The sequence below is a fragment of the Amblyomma americanum genome, chromosome 1, assembly GCF_052857255.1.
Source record: "Amblyomma americanum isolate KBUSLIRL-KWMA chromosome 1, ASM5285725v1, whole genome shotgun sequence".
Classification (NCBI taxonomy): Eukaryota; Metazoa; Arthropoda; class Arachnida; order Ixodida; family Ixodidae; genus Amblyomma; species Amblyomma americanum.
The window spans coordinates 96,461,327-96,482,110 of NC_135497.1; the positions used below are offsets into that span (position 1 = coordinate 96,461,327).

At 49.7% G+C, this 20,784-nt stretch overlaps 1 pseudogene; it reads right to left on the reverse strand.

The window, feature by feature from the left end:
- Positions 1-7,866: 7,866 nt before the first annotated feature.
- Positions 7,867-10,204, reverse strand: LOC144112698 (uncharacterized; annotated as a pseudogene).
- Positions 10,205-20,784: the final 10,580 nt, after the last annotated feature.

A 20,784-nucleotide genomic window follows, 5' to 3' on the forward strand; every position in this document is an offset into this window, starting at 1 on the left:
TGGATAATTATGGGTGCCCTACCTACTGCTGTGTTTACTCAATGTCACAACAGGTATAAAAACACTGCAGTCAAGGTAGCAAATATATTTAAACGCTTTCCTTGGACATTGCGCATGCTCGCTCATGCACAGAGAGTGTGCCGGAAATGACTGCACTGTGGAATCAAATTCATGAGTGTGAACTGGGAAAGGGTTTACATTGACTGGGGTGTTTTGAATGCGATATCATTGGTAGGAGCTGCTTTATGTCTTTACGTCATCATCATCATCATCATCAGCCCTACTACACCCATTGCAGGGCAAAGGCCTCTCCCATGTCTCTCCAATTAACCCTATCCTTTGCCAGCTGCATCCACCCTTTGCCTGCAAACTTCTTAATCTCATCCGCCCATCTAACCTTCTGCCGCCCCCTGCTACGCTTACTTTCTCTTGGAACCCACTCCGTTACCCTTAAAGACCAGCTGTTATCTTGCCTTCGCATTACATGCCCTGCCCAAGCCCATTTCTTTCTCTTGATTTCGACTAGGATGTCATTAACCCGTGTTTGTTCCCTCACCCACTCTGCCCGCTTCCGATCTCTTAACGTTACACCTATCATTTTTCTTTCCATGGCTCGCTGCGTTGTCCTTAACTTAAGCTGAACTCTTTTCGTTAGCCTCCACGTTTCTGCCCCGTAGGTGAGTACCGGTAAGATTATGCTGTTGTACACTTTCCTCTTGAGGGTAATTGGTAAACTGCCACTCATGATCTGCGAGAATTTGCCATATGCGCTCCACCCCATTCTTATCCTTCTAGTTATCTCCCACTCATGATCCGGATCAGCTGTCACTACCTGCCCTAAGTAGACGTATTCCGGCACAATTTCTAGGCTCTCGCTGCCAATTGTGAACTGCTGTTCCCTTGCTAGGCTTTTGAACATTACCTTGGTTTTCTGCATGTTAATTTTTAGACCCATCGATCTGCTCTGCCTGTCTAACTCGTTGATCATGATTTGCAGTTCACCTCCTGAGTGACTCAGCAAGGCAATGTCATCAGCAAATCTCAGATTATTTAGGTATTCTCCATTTATTCTTATTCCCAACTGTTCCCAATTCAGGCCTCGAAATACCTCCTGCAAACATGCGGTGAACAGCATTGGTGAGATCGTGTCTCCTTGCCTGACGCCCTTCCTTATTGGGATTTTATTGCTGACTTTATGGAGGACTATAGTAGCTGTGCAGTTGCTATATATATCTTCCAGTATTTTGACATAAGGCTCTTCTACCCCCTGATTACGCAATGCCTGTATGACTGCTGAGGTTTCCACTGAGTCGAATGCTTTCTCGTAATCAATGAATGCTATATATAGAGGTTGGTTATATTCTGCGCATTTCTCTATCACCTGATTGATGGTGTGAATATGATCTATTGTAGAATATCCTTTACGAAAGCCTGCCTGATCATTTGGTTGATTAAAGTCTAACGTTGCCCTGACTCTATTAGCGATTACCTTAGTAAATACTTTGTAGGCAACGGATAGTAAGCTGATCGGCCTGTAATTTTTCAAGTCCTTGGCGTCTCCCTTCTTATGAATTAAGATAATGTTTGCATTCTTCCAAGCTTCTGGTACAGTCGAGGTCATAAGGCATTGCGTATACAGGGTGGCTAGTTTTTCTAGCACGATGTCCCCTCCATCCTTCAACAGATCTGCTGTTACCTGATCCTCCCCAGCTGCTTTTCCCCTTTTCATTGCTTCTAAGGCTTTCTTTACTTCATCTTTCGTTACTGGCGGGATGACGCATTGCTGTGCACTGCTGTCTTTCTCATTAGCGTTCTGATTACATTGGCTACTGTACAGGTCTGTGTAGAACTCTTCGGCTACTTTAACTATCTTATCCATATTGCTAATGACATTGCCCTGCTTGTCTCTTAATGCATACATCTGGTTTTTACCTATGCCTAGTTTCCTCTTCACTGTTTTTAGGCTACCTCCGTTCTTTAGAGCATGCTCGATTCTCTCCATATTAAACTTCCTTATGTCGGCTACCTTGCGCTTATTTATTAACTTTGATAGCTCCGTTAGTTCTATTCTATCGGTAGTGTTAGATGCCTTCATGTTTTGGCGCTTCTTAATCAGATCTTTCGTCACCTGAGATAGCTTCCCGGTATCTTTTCGAACTGTCCTACCGCCTACTTCTACTGCGCACTCCGTAATTATTGATGTCAGGTTATCGTGCATTGAATGAACATCAAGATCATCTTCCTCAGTTAAAGCCGAGTATCTATTTTGCAGCGCTATCCTAAACTCCTGTGCTTTCCCTCTTACGGCTAACTCGTTAATGGTCTTCTTCTTCGCTAGCTTCTTCCGTTCCCTCTTCAAGTCTAGGCTAATTCTAGACCTTACCATTCTATGGTCGCTGCAACGCACCCTTCCGAGGACGGCCACATCCTGAATGATGCCAGGTTTAGCGCATAGTATGAAGTCTATTTCATTTTTAATCTCACCATTGGGTCTCTTCCAGGTCCACTTCCTGTTTTCTCGTTTGCGGAAGAAGGTATTCATGATCCGTAAATTATTTCTATCCGCGAATTCGACTAATAACTCTCCCCTGCTATTTCTAGAGCCTATCCCATAGTCACCTACCGCGTGGTCGTCAGCCTGCTTCTTGCCCACCTTCGCATTGAAGTCGCCCATCAGTACAGTGTACTGCGATTTTACTCTATTCATTGCTGATTCTACGTCCTCATAGAAGCTTTCAACGGTCTGGTCATCATGGCTGGATGTGGGTGCGTAGGCCTGCACCACTTTCAGCTTGTACCTCCTATTCAGCCTAATTACTATAGCTGCTACCCTCTCGTTAATACTGTAGAACTCCTCTACGTTGCTAGCTATATCCTTATTAATGAGGAAACCCACACCTAGTTCTCGTCTACCCTCTAGCCCGCGATAGCACAGTATGTGTCCGTCCTTTAGTACTGTATACGCCTCACCTGTCCTCCTAACTTCGCTAAGCCCTATCACATCCCATTTAATTCCCGCTAGTTCCTCGAACAGCACTGCTAGGCTAGCCTCACTAGCTAAAGTTCTAGCGTTAAACGTTGCCAGGTTCAGATTCCAATGGCGGCCTGTCCGGAGCCAAGGAGCGAAGGAATGCGCTCAGCCAGTCACAGGAAATGGTCTACGGTGAAGTTCTTGGAACTAGCATCTGAAGTTTAAGTCTTCGTTTGTTATGTTCATCGGTGGTTCAGCGTGTCAATTTTGTTTCTAGCTTTTTTTTCGTGAGTGTGTGTATGCAGTGGGAGCGACGTCGTTCTTTTGAGAGCGCTTATGTCGTTTTTCACATTGTTTCACCTAAGCTTTAGCGTATTAATTCACCATTTTATTTCCTTCAGTGCTTTAAAATTTTGTATTTTTATTTGTTTCATTTATGAGATCTCAGGTCCCGTTCGGGACGAATAAAAAGAAAAATAGAGAGTGGTTCAAATTTCTCTGTATATATTTCTTGGATTTCACATCACTAAACCTTTATTTCGGGAATTAATCTTTTGATTTTAATTGGTTTTATCGTCCCAATGCAACGCAGACTATAAGGGGCGCCATAGTAGGAGGTTCCAGATAATTGCAACTACGTGGGGTTCTTTAACGTGCACTGACATCGCACAGTACGCGGGCCTCTAGAATTTTGCCTTCAGCGAAATGCGACCGCCGCAACCAGGATCGAACACGAGTCATTTGGGTCAGCAGCTGAGCACCATAACCACTGAGCCACCGCGGCGGCCTTTTTATATTTTAGTATTTACCGAAAGAAAAATACGGCCAAATTAATTGATGTACTTGGTGTCTTCATGAAATTCCTGAAATGAAAGTCCTGTGGAAGATACTAGGAAGAAACCCATCGTATTTTTGTAGGCTTAGAGCTATGCTTCTCTGAGAGGAATACACAAACTAAAACAGTGTCGACCCTGCAGGATATAGAGCACTATCATCTGATATATATATATGTGCTGCAAGTTTGCGTTTTTCGCAATTCTAGCCGCCATTCACATAGTCGATGTCACAGTTGATGTAAATTACATAGCTGAATTCATTATTTGGGTCAGAGCCTTGTTTCTCAAACTGTAAAGGTACATAATTAATCTCAATAAGCTCAACTGCGCTGCCGGATATTGCAGAGCCGTCGGGAATGCAACACAACCATGGTTGTTGGAATGAGTTATGAGGCCAACCTGAAAGCAATTGAAACGAAATGCAGCAGTAGTGGCGTCAAGGCTTTCAATGTGTTGAAATCCGCAGAGAAGCAGACGTTAGAATGGCATCGCGGTCAGTGCGCGTCTGCTATACGGCCGGGCTGGCGCGAACGCATCGGGCATGGAGGAAGGCTCAGGGCCGCCAGGGCCAGTCTCGAGGGGGGCGCGTGCGCTCTCCCTTCGAGAGACCGGCCGTGACTGAGCGTCCGGTTAACGCGGCGAGTGCCACGAGGCGGCGCTGGCGACGTGGTCGCTGGTGGCGCCACCATACCAGCGCACGGAGCCCTATCGCGCAGCTGGCCACCGGCGACTCCGTCGCCTGGTTCCATCCGTTTGTTTCTCTCTCTCTCTCGTTCCCTAGTCCATACTGCGCATGCGCCACGAGTAGAACCGAGCCACAGGTGTACCGCCGCTGCGCAGCGCCGCACCTTTCCTCAAAATCCAACTTTCAGTTTTCAGTTTTCTCTTTCCTCTTTCCCTCCCTCCTTTATCTCTTTCTTTACGACGCGGTTCAGTTGTCCACCGTAATATGCGAGACGGTTACTTTGCCATTTCCTTTCCTCAAAATCAAACAAAACAAGGGATCCGACGGCGTTCATAGCGTTCATTGACGTTGACAACGCATTTTCACGAAAAGAAAGGCGCACAACCGGCTCCTTGGGTCAGTGCAAATCGCAATATTGCTTTCGCTTTGTATATCCTGGATTAGCTGGGCTAATACACATTATTGAATGGATTTCCCAGACTCTCTGTCTACTGATGTCAGACCGGTGCATCATAGCTTAGCGTTACTAGGGAAGGCACCGCCACTCCGCTACGGCACCATCGCTACGGTACCACTACTTTCCTGTCTTCTTTCACTGCCTCTTTTACCCTTCCCTTGCGGCACGATTCGGGTGTGCACCGAGATAGGTTAGACAGTTACTGCGCCATTTCCTTTCCTCAAAAACCAATTTTCAATCTCAAAGTGAACGCAATACGGTCGATTTACGTGGCTGCCGCCACACTAATCGCATATCAGCCGGAATGCTGGTTTGCGGATTAACTGAATTCTAATAAATATTTCATGCAATGCTTTAAGTGCACTGCCAATAAGGAAAGCAACAACGGCCTTTACAAAGCTGCAATAAATGCCTAACCTAATTATGACAAGCAAAGCCTTCACTAATCCCAGCGCTAAATACGAATAGATATTGTAGTATGCGTTGAGGCCACTGGCTCCGATTGAGAGCGGTTTGCTCTTGCTTCCTCTGCGATATGTTGTACATTACTGGTTTCAGCTGTTAGACGCGTACAAGAATCCAACGTGAACTCAGCGCGCACCCCATTCCGCGATACGAACAACGTTATTACACCCCCTAGAAAGAAGTTAAGTGGATTAGCTGGTTTTTCTCTCCAAGCCACTGAGCGGTGCGGACGTGTCCACGAACGCTCCGGCTTTGCAGCCGTTTTCGGCGCTACGCGCCATCGCGATTGACTCGTGTGCTACATCGCCAGATTCGACAAGGTGAGCCGCATCGACCGACGCGAAATTTTTCCGGGTGGGACACCATCTGGCCGAATTTCGGGCATTTCTGACTTCAACGCGTGCGAGGACGGGTTAGGCGTAACCCCGACATCGGACGCCGGAGGCCCGCCATCGTGCTCGCGGGCCCCACAACTGCTGCCATGGAGGTATACGCCGTGGAAGGCGAGACGATCACCCCCGCAGCCCTCTCCGAGGAAGGATGGGGTACATCAGCGGAAAATATGAAGGAGCACGCCAAACCAGGATCCGGGAAAGAGCGGAGCAGCTTGGCCTAACGCAGCAGCACGCCGGATCGACCAACGCCGGACGCGCCCGAAACACAGGCAAGTCCTCAGTAGTGACCGATCATAAAAAGTCGTCAACGAGACGTAGGAGGCCACCACTCCCACGCCTACCGGAATATGACCGCAAGGTCGTAGTCAGGCCGAAGAACTTAAACCTCCGCACAACTACCCCGGGGCGGTTGCTCAAAGCGATCTGCCAGCAGCTCAACCTCCCGCCTCAAGAAATCTTCACGAGCGACAGGTTGCGGATCAACCCATACAACAACACCTTCACGGTCAGCACTCCCGTGAAAGAACGAGCAGACGCCTACCGGAGCATGCCAGGATTCGCAATGAACAACGAAGACTACCCAGTAATGGCGTACTTCCCCACGCCAGAGCGATCCGTGAGAGCAGTGATTTACGGAGCCCTCGACAACGAGACGCCGGATGAAATTCTTCATTACTGCATCAATGAAAAGCCACAACTCCCCATCGTAAACGCACGCCGCAAGGGGCGCTCCAGAGCGGTCGTCATCACCTTCGAGGGCACCAAACCGCCGAAGGAAATGATTTTCCAAGCAGGCCTTTTCACCTGCTATCCGTATAAAGAACGGGTAGAAACATGTCTCAACTGTCGCAGGGTCGGGCACCGAGCCGATGTGGGCTGCAGACCGAAAAGCCAACGTGGCCGTCGCTGCCGGGAGGAGCACGGCCGCCACCGGAGGAAGGCGAGTCCCCCAGCTGCGAGGTAAAATGCATCATTTTCGAGGGTGCGCACGCTACGGGAATCCGCAACTGCAAGCACCGTTTCGTCGAGAAATCGAAGAAACTCTAGGCCAAGAAGCCACCGACCGGAAATCGGTACCCCCTGCTCTCGTCGGAAGACGACGACAACTCCGGACGACGCTCGAGATCCGGACAATGGTCTTCGAGCCGGCGCCGCAGCGAAAGTCAGTCGAGGGACAGGTCTACCTCCTGCCCGTTCCTGGACGACCGCGGATCAAGCATCCCGAGAAGCAAGAGCAGCGAGTGCAAGAAACCTCCCCTCTCAGGAAGCAGCAGCACCACCCAGAACGCCGACAAACAGGTGAGCTGGGTGGACATTGTCTCCCAAGCGGACACTAGGGCGCGCGCGTCTCTGGAACAAAATAGAAAGCTAAAAGAAGAGAATGCTTCACTCCGTAGGCGTCTAGACGAGCTTGAAAAACTCGTCAAAGCTGGTCCCAATCATATACCCCTCAACAAACCGGTAAGCGCGCGACCGGCTCAACCTACTCCGACCCATATCGTAACCGAGGATGCGATGGATACGGACGCTAACCGCGGAACGCTAAAGAGACAGGCGTCGAAGGACATAGATGCTAACGCGAAGAGAGTAGCTGAGGCATCTCCAGAGGGTGAGCCGCAGCCCAAACCAAAAACCACCGTCACCTCTAAAGGCACTGCGCGCATAAACGAGAGCTTAGACAAACTTGAAAAAGACAACCAGGAAACCAAACACAATCTCTCACTAGTCGGACAGAACCCTCCAACAAATCCTACAACGCCTAACAGCACTAGACCGCCTCGCGGCTCTAGAAGCTACCGTGAAAATGCTCGTGCAGCAACTGCCACGAAGCCCCCCTCAAACAACTCAGAAAATTAAGATCTGGCAGTGGAACTGCAGGGGCTACAAAAACAAACGCGGCAACCTATACGCACGAGGAGTGATCACAATTGCATTAAAAAAAGTTTGTGCATATTTTTTTTTTTTAAATTCCGCTAATCATGATTATGTACACGGGTCAGACAGTGGACTTAATTCTGTTGGGACATGACTGGTTATATGAAATCCTTTACATCTGGCTACGAAGCAAAGTAGCTCAGCGCCACTGTGATTTGCATTAAAGGAGTCCTAGAACTGAAATGCTTCACTTGTCACAACTCCGATTCAAATGCAAGCAGTTGAAGATTTGGGGGGGGGGGAAGGCGACTCCCCCCTGTTCCGGGGTCCCTGGTTTTGTGCCAGGTTGCGATGCCGGCCACAATTAAGTCGGGCAGCGAAAAGGTGTCTCGCTTCCGCGCGCCTGCCTAATAATAATAATAATTGGTTTTGGGGGAAGGGAAATGGCGCAGTATCTGTCTCATATATCGTTGGACACCGGAACCGCGCCGTAAGGGAAGGGATAAAGGAGAGAGTGAAAGAAGAAAGACGTGCCGTAGTGGAAAGCTTCGGAATAATTTCGACCACCTGGGGATCTTTAACGTGCACTGACATCGCACAGCACACGGGCGCCTTAGCTAATAATAATTGTTTTTTTGTGGAAAGTAAATGGCGCAGTATCGCGCCGTAAGGGAAGGGACAAAGGAGGGAGTGAAAGAAGAAAGGGGCGCCGTAGTGGAGGGCTCCGGAATAATTTCGACCACCTGGGGATCTTTAACGTGCACTGACATGGTGGTGGTGAAAACTTTTAATTGCTGCAATAGAGTTGGGGAGCCACAGAGTGGCCCCGCTACATGGTCGGCGTCCATAGTCCGGGACATCGCATGACAATGCCCCGTCTCTCGCCCGTTTCACCAGAGCCCTTTGGGACTCAAGCGAGGAGCAGTTGAGGAGGGCAGTCTCCCATGCCTCTCTGGAAGGGGTATGGGAAAGGGGGAGGTGGGGATTTTGAGTACATGCCCACACCATGTGGAAGATATCACAGATCTCCCCACAGTGCGGGCATCGCCCATCCGTGTTAGGATAGTAATGCTTTAAGATTGCAGTACAGAGCAGAGTACCTGTCTGCAGGCGCCTTAAAGTTCGCTTCTCCGCCTTACTCAGCCCCTTGGCAGGGGCCGGGAAAAGGCGGTGGTTGTCGCTATAATGCGTTATTATTTCCCTGAATCGCAGCAGCGGCTGGTTAGTCTCCGAGCCAGAAGAGCTGGGATGAGGAGCCCGGTAAATAAGCGCTCGGGCAGCCGCGTCAGCGGCCTCATTACCCCGTACGCCCTGATGGCAAGGAGCCCAAATGATTCTTTTCGGTGTTGTATCAGTGGCAGTCCGTCTTAGAATGCAAGCAGCTAAGGTGGAGATCTCCCCAGCCAAGTAATGATCACATGCTTTTCGGGAGTCCGTAATGATGATTCTCGAATTGGCGTGGGCGGCAGCAATAAGCGCTATCGCTACTTCCTCGGCTCGCATTGAATTCGGGGCTCGAAAAGCGAGTCTATCGACGTGCATTTCCTGGTGAACAACAGCGGCCGTGTAAAATCCCGTGGGCGACGGCCCTGCTACGTCTACATAATATACACCGGGTCGGGAGCCGTGTTGTCTCTCAAGAGCCCGAGCCCGCGCTTGTCGTCTGTTTTCGTGCATGTCAGTGTCCATGTTACGGTCCAGCGGGGAGACCCAGAGCATATGGCGCCACAGTTCCGGGATACGCTCCGTCTCCTCTGGAGTGCAGTCGTGTTGGATGTGTAAGCGGTTTAGCAGGCGGCGCCCAGGGGCCGTCTGCATGAGCCGCGTGTATTGGTTCACGAGGTGGGCCTCCCGCAGCTCCTGGTAGGAGTTTAGCACCCCCGATGCCTTCAGTTTGGCATTAGAGGTAGCCACCGGGAGATCCAGGGCTCGCTTAGTTGCCTTGCGGATGATGGCGTCTATTCGCGCCTCGTCTTTCTTAGTAGTGCGGAGATATGGCACGGCGTAGAGGATCCGGCTAGTCACGAAGGCATAGACGAGCCGAAGCGCGTCCCTGCCCCGCAGACCGCCCCGCTTGTTGGAAACGCGGCGGATCATACGCCCTACCTATTCGCCTACTCTCTTGAGTTTCACAATGGTGGAGTCCGGTCTGAGCCTGTGGTGAATGAAAAGGCCCAGAATACGGAGCTCCTCCACCTCTCTAATAGGACCTCCTGACAGAGAGATGTGAATTGCTGTCCTATCCTTTGGGTTCGCTCTGACATGCAGAAGCTCTGATTTCGCTGGAGCACATTGGGGCCCACAGTCCATAGCATACGCATCGACTATAGAAGCGGCCTGCTGAAGGCGGGCCTCCATGTCCCCACGGCTCCCCTCAGTGGTCCAAATTGTAATGTAATCTGCATATAAGGCGTGTTGAATGCCTTCCACCCGGGCCAGTTGGCTTGGGAGGCGCATCATAGCTATGTTGAACAGGAGCGGTGATAACACCGCTCCCTGAGGGGTACCCCGTGTTACCATCATGTAAGGGCCGTATTCCTCGCCCTCAATCCGAAGGAAGGCCTGGCGATTAGTCAAGAAATCTCTTACATACGCGTAGGCCCTAGCCCCACAATCGGTAGAACTCAAGTTGGCCAGGATGCTTCCGTGTTTAACATTGTCGAAAGCCCCTTTCAGGTCAAGGGCGAGGATGGCTTTGTCATTGTGTTGCATAGTTGTGGGTCGTATTACATCCCTGTGCAGCTGGAGAAGGACATCCTGTGCAGACATGTGGGGGCGAAACCCGAACAGGGTGAGTGCAAAGAGGCCCTTACTCTCCAGGTATGGAGAGATGGGATCCTGAACCATCGTCTCCATAAGCTTGCCCGCACATGAGGTCAGTGATATGGGCCTCAGGTTGTCCGTATTCACGGCCTTACCTGTTTTAGGGATAAACGTCACAAGTGACGTTTTCCACTCGGGAGGGAGTGGACGCCCGTCCCAGATCTGGTTGATGTATTCTAATAAATGGAGATAGCCTGGGATGGAGGTAGTTGACTTTTTTGTGAGTATCAGGCTGGTTTAAACTTAATTGTAACCCAGGTACTCCCTACTCGCCGAGGTAAGGAGTACCTGGGTTCCATTCCGGCCACATTTCGATGGTAGCGACACGCAAATGCACCCGTGTGCTGCGCGATGTAAGCGCACGTTAAAAAAAAACCTTAGATCGTCCGAATTAATCCGCAAATCCCCACTACAGCTACCCTCATGTTCCGTTCATCGCATCGGGTTGTTAAAATCTCAAGTTCTGAGAGAAGCTTAAACACGTACCTTGCGTCGAAGTGCATTTCGATAACCGCAGAATTCTCTTGCAGCGGCTTGTCGGCCCTGGGAATAGCACGTGCCCACTTTTCAAATTCATGTTTGATCCGGAGGCGCTGTTTGATCCCGTGTGCTATGCGATGTCAGTGCATCGCACAGCACACGGGCGCCTTAGCGTTCGCCTCTATAAAAACGCAGCCGCCGCGGTCGGGTTCGAACCCGGGAACTCCGGATCAAACATGAATTTGAAAAGTGGGCACGTGCTATTCCAAGGGCCGACAAGCCGCTGCAAGAGAATTCTGCGGTTATCGAAAGGCACTTCGACGCAAGGTACGTGTTAAAGCTTCTCTCAGAACTTGAGATTTTAACAACCCGATGCGACGAACGGGCCATGAGGGTAGCTGTAGTGGGGATTTGCGGATTAATTCGGACGGTCTAAGGTTTTTTTTTTTAACGTGCGCTTACATCGCGCAGCACACGGGTGCATTTGCGTGTCGCTACCATCGAAATGTGGCCGGAATGGAACCCAGGTACTCCTTACCTCGGCGAGTAGGGAGTACCTGGGTTACAATTAAGTTTAAACCAGCCTGATACTCACAAAAAAGTCAAGAGGGTTAAGCGCTGTGTTCTGTAATAATGTGCTCTGTAATAACTGCACTATTTGTAATAAACTTGTGTTGAGCCGCCAACGTTTTGTACTTTGTAATCTTTTTAACGGCTGTACCATAACGACGGTATATAGTGCACCAATCTCTTCCTCCCTTTAAAGTACTATCAGAATCGCAAATATGTGACAAATGCGCGGGTGACATATGTTCAAGGTTGTTCCAGCGTTCTGACCTTTCCACAGTAATTCCTATGACGAACTGTACTTTCTACAACGCACAAGTGCGCCAACCTTGGCATTGGAGATAAGCGTTGAAGATTAAGCCCCTCGCTGTATCAGCTGCGTGGTCGATGCTGGTAGTTTCTCACGTGTAATGAGAGTAGTGAAGCATTAAATTAAATTATCTTAGCGTCTACATTGCTGAAAAAAGATACTTGTCAGCGTCTAAAGCATTCAAGCGGATAAAAACACGCGTGACCAAATCATTTCGCCGGGCCGGAGCAATGCAGACGCCGCGAGAAACGACGGCGGCTAAACTTTCAAGTAATGCTGGAATCTCTCTTGATGCAGTTTATCACTTGACAACAAATAAGAGATTCAAACAATTCTAGCGGATATATTTTATTGAATCATCATTTATTATCAAGTTTGATTCCGTTCTGATTATTCAGGTTGGGCTACGCAGCTTGGCAAGCTGATGTGGCATGGCAGACATCCATAAAGTGATTCGTGGCGCTTCATCCATTGAACTGCTGAGTCGTATCCGAACTACTCATGACACTTGTATTGCAAGAGAACTTTTGCAATTTCCTGAAACAAATTCCTCGTCCAGCTTTTGCACGATGTCCTCGCAATATGTCGCAGTTGTAAAGAGATGCACATTACGATTATCAGCATAGGTTTGGTTTATGGGGTTTAACGTCCCAAAGCAACTCAGGTTATAATGGATGCCGTAGTGAAGGGCTCAGGAAATTTCTACCACCTGGGGTTCTTTAACGTGCACTGACATCGCACAGAACACGGGCCTCTAGAATTTCGCCTTCATCGAAATTCGACCGAGATAACGATTGGTCATTGCGCACATGTAGACGTTACATATTCAAGAAATTCTTCCTCGGGTGTGGTATTTCTCTTTAGATGGGATACAGCTCTCATGGGCCGCTTCACTTTTGCTCCTTTTCCTATTCACATCTTGAATGACAGCAAACCGATGGGTCATTGTGCGCCGGCGGACGTTGCATATAATTTTTGAGCTGTACGCCTTCGGCGAAGTTCACTCGAAGCAGAAACTTTGTGCAATAATCGTACAGTCGAAGTAGAATTTTGAAAAGAAACAAAAGTTTGAAAAATATTGATACAACAAATAATCTATTTTAAGCCGAACATTTCAAGACCAACTCGGTCCCCCCCTTGAAGGGTGGCTGAAATGCGAACCGGGAGCAGCAGGGAAAGGACTTCGCTTTCATTCTGTTAACACATGGCGAAGTCGATAATACCGGCTATGTAATCGCTCTCTAAGTGACGGCGGCTGCGTACACGTGACGCCTTCGAGCGTGCTCGCTGCGACGCAGCTTCTGTTGTTGCTCTGGCGGCCGCCGCCGACCGACGAGGAGACAGTTCGTTCGGCCGGTAGTACGTTCAATGGCATGCGTGGGATGCAGCCCGCTGCCGTGTTTCTTTTTTTTTTTTTGCCGTTCCCCCTCTGGTTTCTTTTCTCTTATCTCCCTTCCTTTGGCACATCTATTCTGTTTCCGCTTACGTCTTTTTTTTTTCGCGTCTAGTGTCCAGACACCAACACAGCCTGGCAAGGGGGTATTTTTTTTGGCCGCCTCCTTCCTTTTCGACCCTTCCCCTCTGCCTCCAAAGCCCGGCTGCTTCGCTGCTCCCTTAGGTCGTGGTAGAAAGCGGCTGCAGGTTGAAATAAGTTTGAGACACGCAGATATCCTTTTTTTTCGCAAAGAATGACAAGGGTCACCGTGCTTCTTCAAGCTTGTCCCTTTTCATTTTTGTACTGTATGACTTAACATACATGACCAACTAGCCGAGCGGTTCTATTCTATTTTTTTATTCAAATTATCATTCACAATTATTTGCTTCTTGTTTTCAGCGCCGGCAGCTCCTCCAGTTAGGGGCCCGCAAGCTGCGAGAGGTTGCGGCCAGTGTTGTGAAGATAATGGGCCTTCCCGACCAGCCCAGATTCAGCAAGAAAGCCTTTATTTTGACAAGGCTCTGTAGAGGGGCTACAGGTGATATTTTTATTTCTAATCCTTACCGCATGTACTAGACATCCTAGCTACTATTGTCCAAAATGCATTTTACCAAATAACGTTTTCTTTTGCTATTTGTATGTGTAGATGCCGTCACCGAAAAGGACAAGACAGCTGTGTAGGTTGCCCCGCAATCATCGGCAGGCAGCCGTACGCAGCTCTTCACTGGGTTAGGCGGCCGCAAAAAGCGCATGGCTGAGGTGCTAGCTGGCTGTGATAGCGCCTGGGCCTGCCCTCACTGCAGCCGCTCCCTCGAACCCGGGCCTTGCTACAGCAGCAGAGCCTTTGGCGAGGCGGTGGAGCCCTGATGAGACTCTACATGGCTAATTAATCGCTTCCACGCTGCCTCCACTGCCCGTCTAGACCTGCGGCTCTTTGTTATGTTTTTAATAAATGTTAAAACATTAAACTTCATTGCTGGTTTGCTCACTTTCAGTGCAAGTGACAATAGACTGTGGCATTTACAAAGTCATTGCATAGACGATGGTTGACAAAATGAAACATTCGTCATAGATGAATTTGGCAGTGCGAAGCACAGAATGCATAGTAAGCAGTGTCGGGGAACGACTAATGGGACTGCAATTGAGTGTACCTGGATGCATGCGGTGAACAACCAGTGGGTGTACTTGGGTGGGAAATATTCGATAGCCAGTGATCGAGTGGCTGGATGCCTTTGGCGAAAACCAGTGCAATAGCTTGGGTGGGCAATAGTGGGTAGCCAGCGAGTCGCTGGATGCCTGTGATAAACAAACAGCGATAAGCTTGGGCGGGAAATATTGGATAGCCGCTGAGGTGTGCCGGCTGCCTATGATATATACGCCAATGAGGAATCTTGGATGACTAATATTGAATAGCCAAGGAATGCCGTTCAAGCCAATCAATAACCTTGTATGCCTTTACTGGCTGCTGATAGGAAAGCCAGTGAGGTGCACTGGCTCAAACATTGGATCGGGTAGCGCCCCATGCAGATGCCATTATAGGCCGTTATAGGAGCCAATTTTCCCAGGTATTCGACCAGTTCCGGGTCATTATCGGCGTGCTGGTTGGCCAACAGTGACGCAGCTGGTCAATACATGCTGCTTCTGCAGTGCGCAGGCATGATGCAGCCGCCTGTAGCTGTGGTAGGCACGGGAAGGCGGAACCTGTTTTGCCTACCATGCGAAAGTCGCTGCTGACATCAGCGCCACCGCATCTTTGTGACCGCGGGGTGAAGGAGGTCTATATTGCTTCGATCGACTAACATAATGATCGATATATTGCTCTATACCCGGTGTTTAAATTAAACTCTAGACAGTTTTAGCGCCGCCGGACAGCCATCCGGTAAATACGGCAATTGCAACGCGTTGCCGTTGCTACCGTTGCCAGGCTTGCCTAGCCACATTTGCAGTAGTACAGTAGCAGTTGCCGTAGTTGCCGTGTTTACCGTACGGTGGGGCTAAAACTCTCTTTTAGCATACGTGCATCGCACGATATTTGCTTTGCGCTATCTCGAATGGGGTATTTTCCATATATGCAGGAGGTCATTCTCTACTTTACTTTAGTAGATCCGTAGCGGTGGCTCTCCCGAAAGACACGGGTTCGATTCCGGCCGCTGCGGTCGAATTTAGATTGAGGCGAATTTCCTTTTCCCCAAAAAACCAATTTACCAAAGTCTAGAGGCAGTGTACTGTGCGTTGTCAGTGCATGTAAAAGAACCCTAAACTCCGTTTCATGCAGGTGCAACGCTGTCGAAGCTAGCGAGCATCTTGTTTGCACTGCCTGCATCCGCGACCAAAAAGTAGTGCGTTCCTTGTGGTGAGCAAAATATAGTAAATCCTTTGCTTGCAGGCTTACTGCATTTTACATTTGTCATCAGCTTGATTAAATGCATTCTTATTGCTGACGACACGCTGTCACTTTCTCGTGCCTAAGACTACTCGACCGCAGAACAAACGCGGAGTAACACGCCTCCCTTTATTTTCCCGTGCGGACTACTTCCGTAACTTTCGCAGCGTTGCACCTGATGTATGAAGCGAAGTATAGGTGGTCGAAATTTCCGGATCCCTTCATTACAGCGTCCCTCATAGCCTGAGTCGCTTTGGGACGTAAAACCACCATGAACCATAAACCTTTCATAGATCCATAGGAGTCCTAGCGCACGCAGAATGGCTTGCGCGGCTACCGGTTATCCTGGGAATTAAAGGAAAGGAGCACCCAAGAGCATGGTGGCAGAGGCTGTGGGAAAATCATTTTCATGTTTGCTGCGTGCCGATGATTCAGGTTGAACAACACAGCTGGGCAAGCTGCTGTAGTACGGCTAAGACATCCGTAAAGTGCTTAACGGAGCTGTCCTCCTGTGAACTGATCAGTCATATCTGAAGTAATCTTTGCACTCCTCTTGCAAGAGGACTCTTCCACTGCACTCAAATTCCTCGTCCAGCTCTTGCGCGATTACCTCACAATGCGTCGGGCCTGCAAAGTGAGGCGTGATGTCATGATGAACCTAAATATGGCCGTCACAGGACAAACACAGAAATGATTAAATAACACTGAATTTTGTGAGGCACAGTCGGCGTGAAAGCACTCGACACACATTTTACAGGATAATTTGTATTTGTAAGAACTAGCACATTTCTTGCACAAAGTGAAATTTAATTTGCCTTGTACGAATTTGGTGATTTTTAGTTTAATGCGCCGTTTCGCACCTTCAGTAAGGTATCCAATGTGAAAAAAACACAGTAACGTGATATTGAAAGGAAATTAATGTATGTTGTTTTAATATCATAACTACGTATGTAAATTGAGAGCGCATTTTTTATTCGGGTAAAGATGCACAGGTTGTAGCATCTCCTCCACATAGAGTCGAAACAAGAGTTTTGAACAAAACTCGTTTTTTTTGGATGGGGTTCAAAATAAATACGCTGGATGAAAAAAAAACTCAGAACACCTTTGTTTTTTTAAATCCAGCAGCTTATCTTTGTCGCTTCCATTGCATGTAATACAGATTCGAAACTTGACTTGAAAACAACGCAAAACACCCGTCTGACAGTCCAGAGTAATGCCCTTTTTCATTGAGATCTTGGCAAAAGCTTTAACCATAAATTGCTAATTTTCTATTGAACCTGCAAGTGTGTTAGCCGAAGAGGAACAGCGCGGAAATAGTGCACATATCCTTACCGACTGGTCTGTAGTGGAACACAAAACAGTTCCGATTCCTATCCTGCATAAGCTGTACATGACAAACGTATTCCTGAATGTGTCAGGTCACATGAATTCAAACCTGCTGTTCGACAAAGTAGTGAATGTTTGGTGAATTCATTGCACCAAAGACGAAAAATAAAGTTCTTACCATTCGGGCAGATCTGCACTGCGCACGACGTCAAGCCAGACATTTGGCAATGAGAGTAGGTACATAGAAGTCGTCCTCGTGCTTTGTCTCGTTCTCTGTTCCTGCCGGTAAAACTAAAGCCGCATGTAGCTAAAGCAACACTTACTCCCAAAATCACATTAATTTCCGAACGTATCTCAAGATAAAATATTTGTGGCACTTACAAATAAGACATTGCAGGCCAGGGTAGCGAACTGCGTCGAAGCTATGTGGGTTTTCGCTTGCGCATAATACGAACGGAGCCAGCTCGAGTGTGCATGCTCTTTCGTCGCGCTGGTTGGGCGGTTTGGCGCCGGCGTGCCAGACAAGGCAAGACTCTTCCAGTCAAGAATGTGTCGTGGCGATGCATAGCACTGTGAAGAATGACAGGGGAGACGACGATGAGGGGGGGAGGAGGGGTTGGTGGCTGCAGGGGGGAGAGCCATTTTTTACACAGCTTTCGTGGTCGCAAAAAAAAGTTTTCAGCTGAAAGGTAGAGGAAACAAGATCTTGGGTGGGTGCCTGGGGGGGGGGGGGGGTCACGAAAGGCGCAGCGTGTAGCTTCGCACGGGAGAAACAGCTGGGAGAAAGTGAGTAAAAAAATTAATATAGATTAGCCCAGCTAATCCAGGATATACAAAGCGAAAAGCGAGATTGAGGTCTCCACTGACCCACGGAGCCGGTTTTGCCCCTTTAATTTCGTGAAAATGAACGGAGTTTGCAAAGTTGTCAACGCCAATGAACTATATATGAGCGCCGTCGGCTCACTTGTTTTGTTTGGTTTTTGATCCTTTTGCCGCCGTTTAGCAAGGCGTGCCTCTCGTGATTCTGGCGCTTCAGCCGCTTGTCTAGCCTTGCGCTTTTCATATCTTCGCTGCTTTTGAGCCAACTCCCACGCTACCACTTCTGGGTTTTCTTCTCCTTCCATGCCGAACGGTCAGACGACGGAGGCAGCGCGCGGCGGCGACGACAGCTGCGGAAGCAGCGGCCACCTGCGCTCCGCGTGACGTCACTCGGTTTCATGGTCAGACGACGGAGTCAGCGCGCACTGGCTACGACGGCTGCGGCAGCAGCGGCCACCTGCGCTCCGCGTGACGTCACTCGGTTTCACGGTCAGACGCCGGAGTCAGCGCGCGGTGGCTACGACGGCTGCGGCAGCAGCGGCCACCTGCGCTGCACGTGACGTCACTCGGTTTCACGGTCAGACGACGGAGTCAGCCCGCGGTGGCTACGACGGCTGCGGCAGCAGCGGCCACCTGCGCTCCGCGTGACGTCACTCGGTTTCACGGTCAGACGACGGAGTCAGCGCGCGGTGGCTACGACGGCTGCGGCAGCAGCGGCCACCTGCGCTGCACGTGACGTCACTCAGCTTCGCGCATGCGCAGCGGTGGCAAATCTGTAGTGTGGCTCACGCGAAGCCCGGTGTTGACGAGCCTAGTGAAGCTTTTCTCTTCAAAAGTAAACGTCGTTCCCGTTATACCAAACCCAAGTGCGGAGCAATGGGAGGGTATGCTCTCCAGCGACTGCCGCGATGACCAGATCGGTCTGATGCGGCGACCTCAGCTGACGGCAGCATCCAGCGGAGCTCAATAAAGTTATCCTATCCTATAGGCAGTAGTTAAGCCGCAGCTATTTTTTTGAAGATAAAAGCTTCACTACGCTAGTTAACACCGCGCTTCACGAAGCCGGCGTATATCGGACCACGAGTGACGTCACGCACGGCGCAGCTGGCCGCCGGCGACTCCGTCGCCTGGTTCCATCCGTTTGTTTCTCTCTCTCTCGTTCCCTTGTCCATACTGCGCATGCGCCACGAGTAGCAGCGAGCCACAGGTGTACCGCCGCTGCGCAGCGCCGCACCTTTCCTCAAAATCCTACTTTCAATTTTCAGTTTTCTGTTTCCTCTTTCCCTCCCTCCTTTATCTCTTTCTTTACGACGCGGTTCGGTTGTCCACCGTAATATGCGAGACGGTTACTTTGCCATTTCCTTTCCTCAAAAGCAAACAAAACAAGTGATCCGACGGCGTTCATAGCGTTCATTGACGTTGACAACGCATTTTCACGAAAAGAAAGGCGCACAACCGGCTCCTTGGGTCAGTGCAAATCGCAATATCGCTTTCGCTTTGTATATCCTGGATTAGCTGGGCTAATACACATTATTGAATGGATTTCCCAGACTCTCTGTCTACTGATGTCAGACCGGTGCATCATAGCTTAGCGTTACTAGGGAAGGCATCGCCACTCCGCTACGGCACCATCGCTACGGTACCACTACTTTCCTGTCTTCTTTCACTGCCTCCTTTACCCTTCCCTTGCGGCACGATTCGGGTGTGCACCGAGATAGGTTAGACAGTTACTGCGCCATTTCCTTTCCTCAAAAACCAATTTTCAATCTCAAGGTGAACGCAATACGGTCGATTTACGTGGCTGCCGCCACACTAATCGCATATCAGCCGGAATGCTGGTTTGCGGCTTAACTGAATTCTTCTGATTACTATTTCATGCAATGCTTTAAGTGCACTGCCAATAAGGAAAGCAACAACGGCCTTTACAAAGGTGCAATAAATGCCTAACCTAATTATGACAGGCAAAGCCTTCACTAATCCCAGCGCTAAATACGAATAGATATTGTAGCGTGCGTTGAGGCCACTGGCTCCGATTGAGAACGGTATGTTCCTGTTTCCATTGCGATATGTTGTAAATGACTGGTTTCAGCTGTTAGACAGACGCGTACAAGGATCCAACGTGAACTCAGCGCGCACCCCATTCCGCGATACGAACAACGTTATTACACCCCCTAGAAAGAAGTTAAGTGGATTAGCTGGTTTTTCTCTCCAAACTGAGCGGTGCGGGCGTGTCCACGAACGCTCCGGCTTTGCAGCCGTTTTCGGCGCTACGCGCCATCGCGATTGACTCGTGTGCTACATCGCCAGATTCGACAAGGTGAGCCGCATCGACCGACGCGAAATTTTTCCGGGTGGGACACCATCTGGCCGAATTTCGGGCATTTCTGACTTCAACGCGTGCGAGGACGGGTTAGGCGTAACCCCGACATCGGACGCCGGAGGCCCGCCATCGTGCTCGCGGGCCCCCACAACATCTGCCATGGAGGTATACGCCGTGGAAGGCGAGACGATCACCCCCGCAGCCCTCTCCGAGGAAGGATGGGGTACATCAGCGGAAAATATGAAGGAGCACGCCAAACCAGGATCCGGGAAAGAGCGGAGCTGCTTGGCCTAAAGCAGCAGCACGCCGGATCGACCAACGCCGGACGCGCCCGAAACACAGGCAAGTCCTCAGTAGTGACCGATCATAAAAAGTCGTCAACGAGACGTAGGAGGCCACCACTCCCACGCCTACCGGAATATGACCGCAAGGTCCTAGTCAGGCCGAAGAACTTAAACCTTCGCACAACTACCCCAGGGCAGTTGCTCAAAGCGATCTGCCAGCAGCTAAACCTCCCGCCTCAAGGGAGAACCGGCTCGGACGTGGCGTGGATTGGACGCTCGCGCGAATGCTCCTCGCTTCACCCATGCCCACCGGTGAATTCAGCGACGGTCAACACCGCTCTTGTCTGGATTTC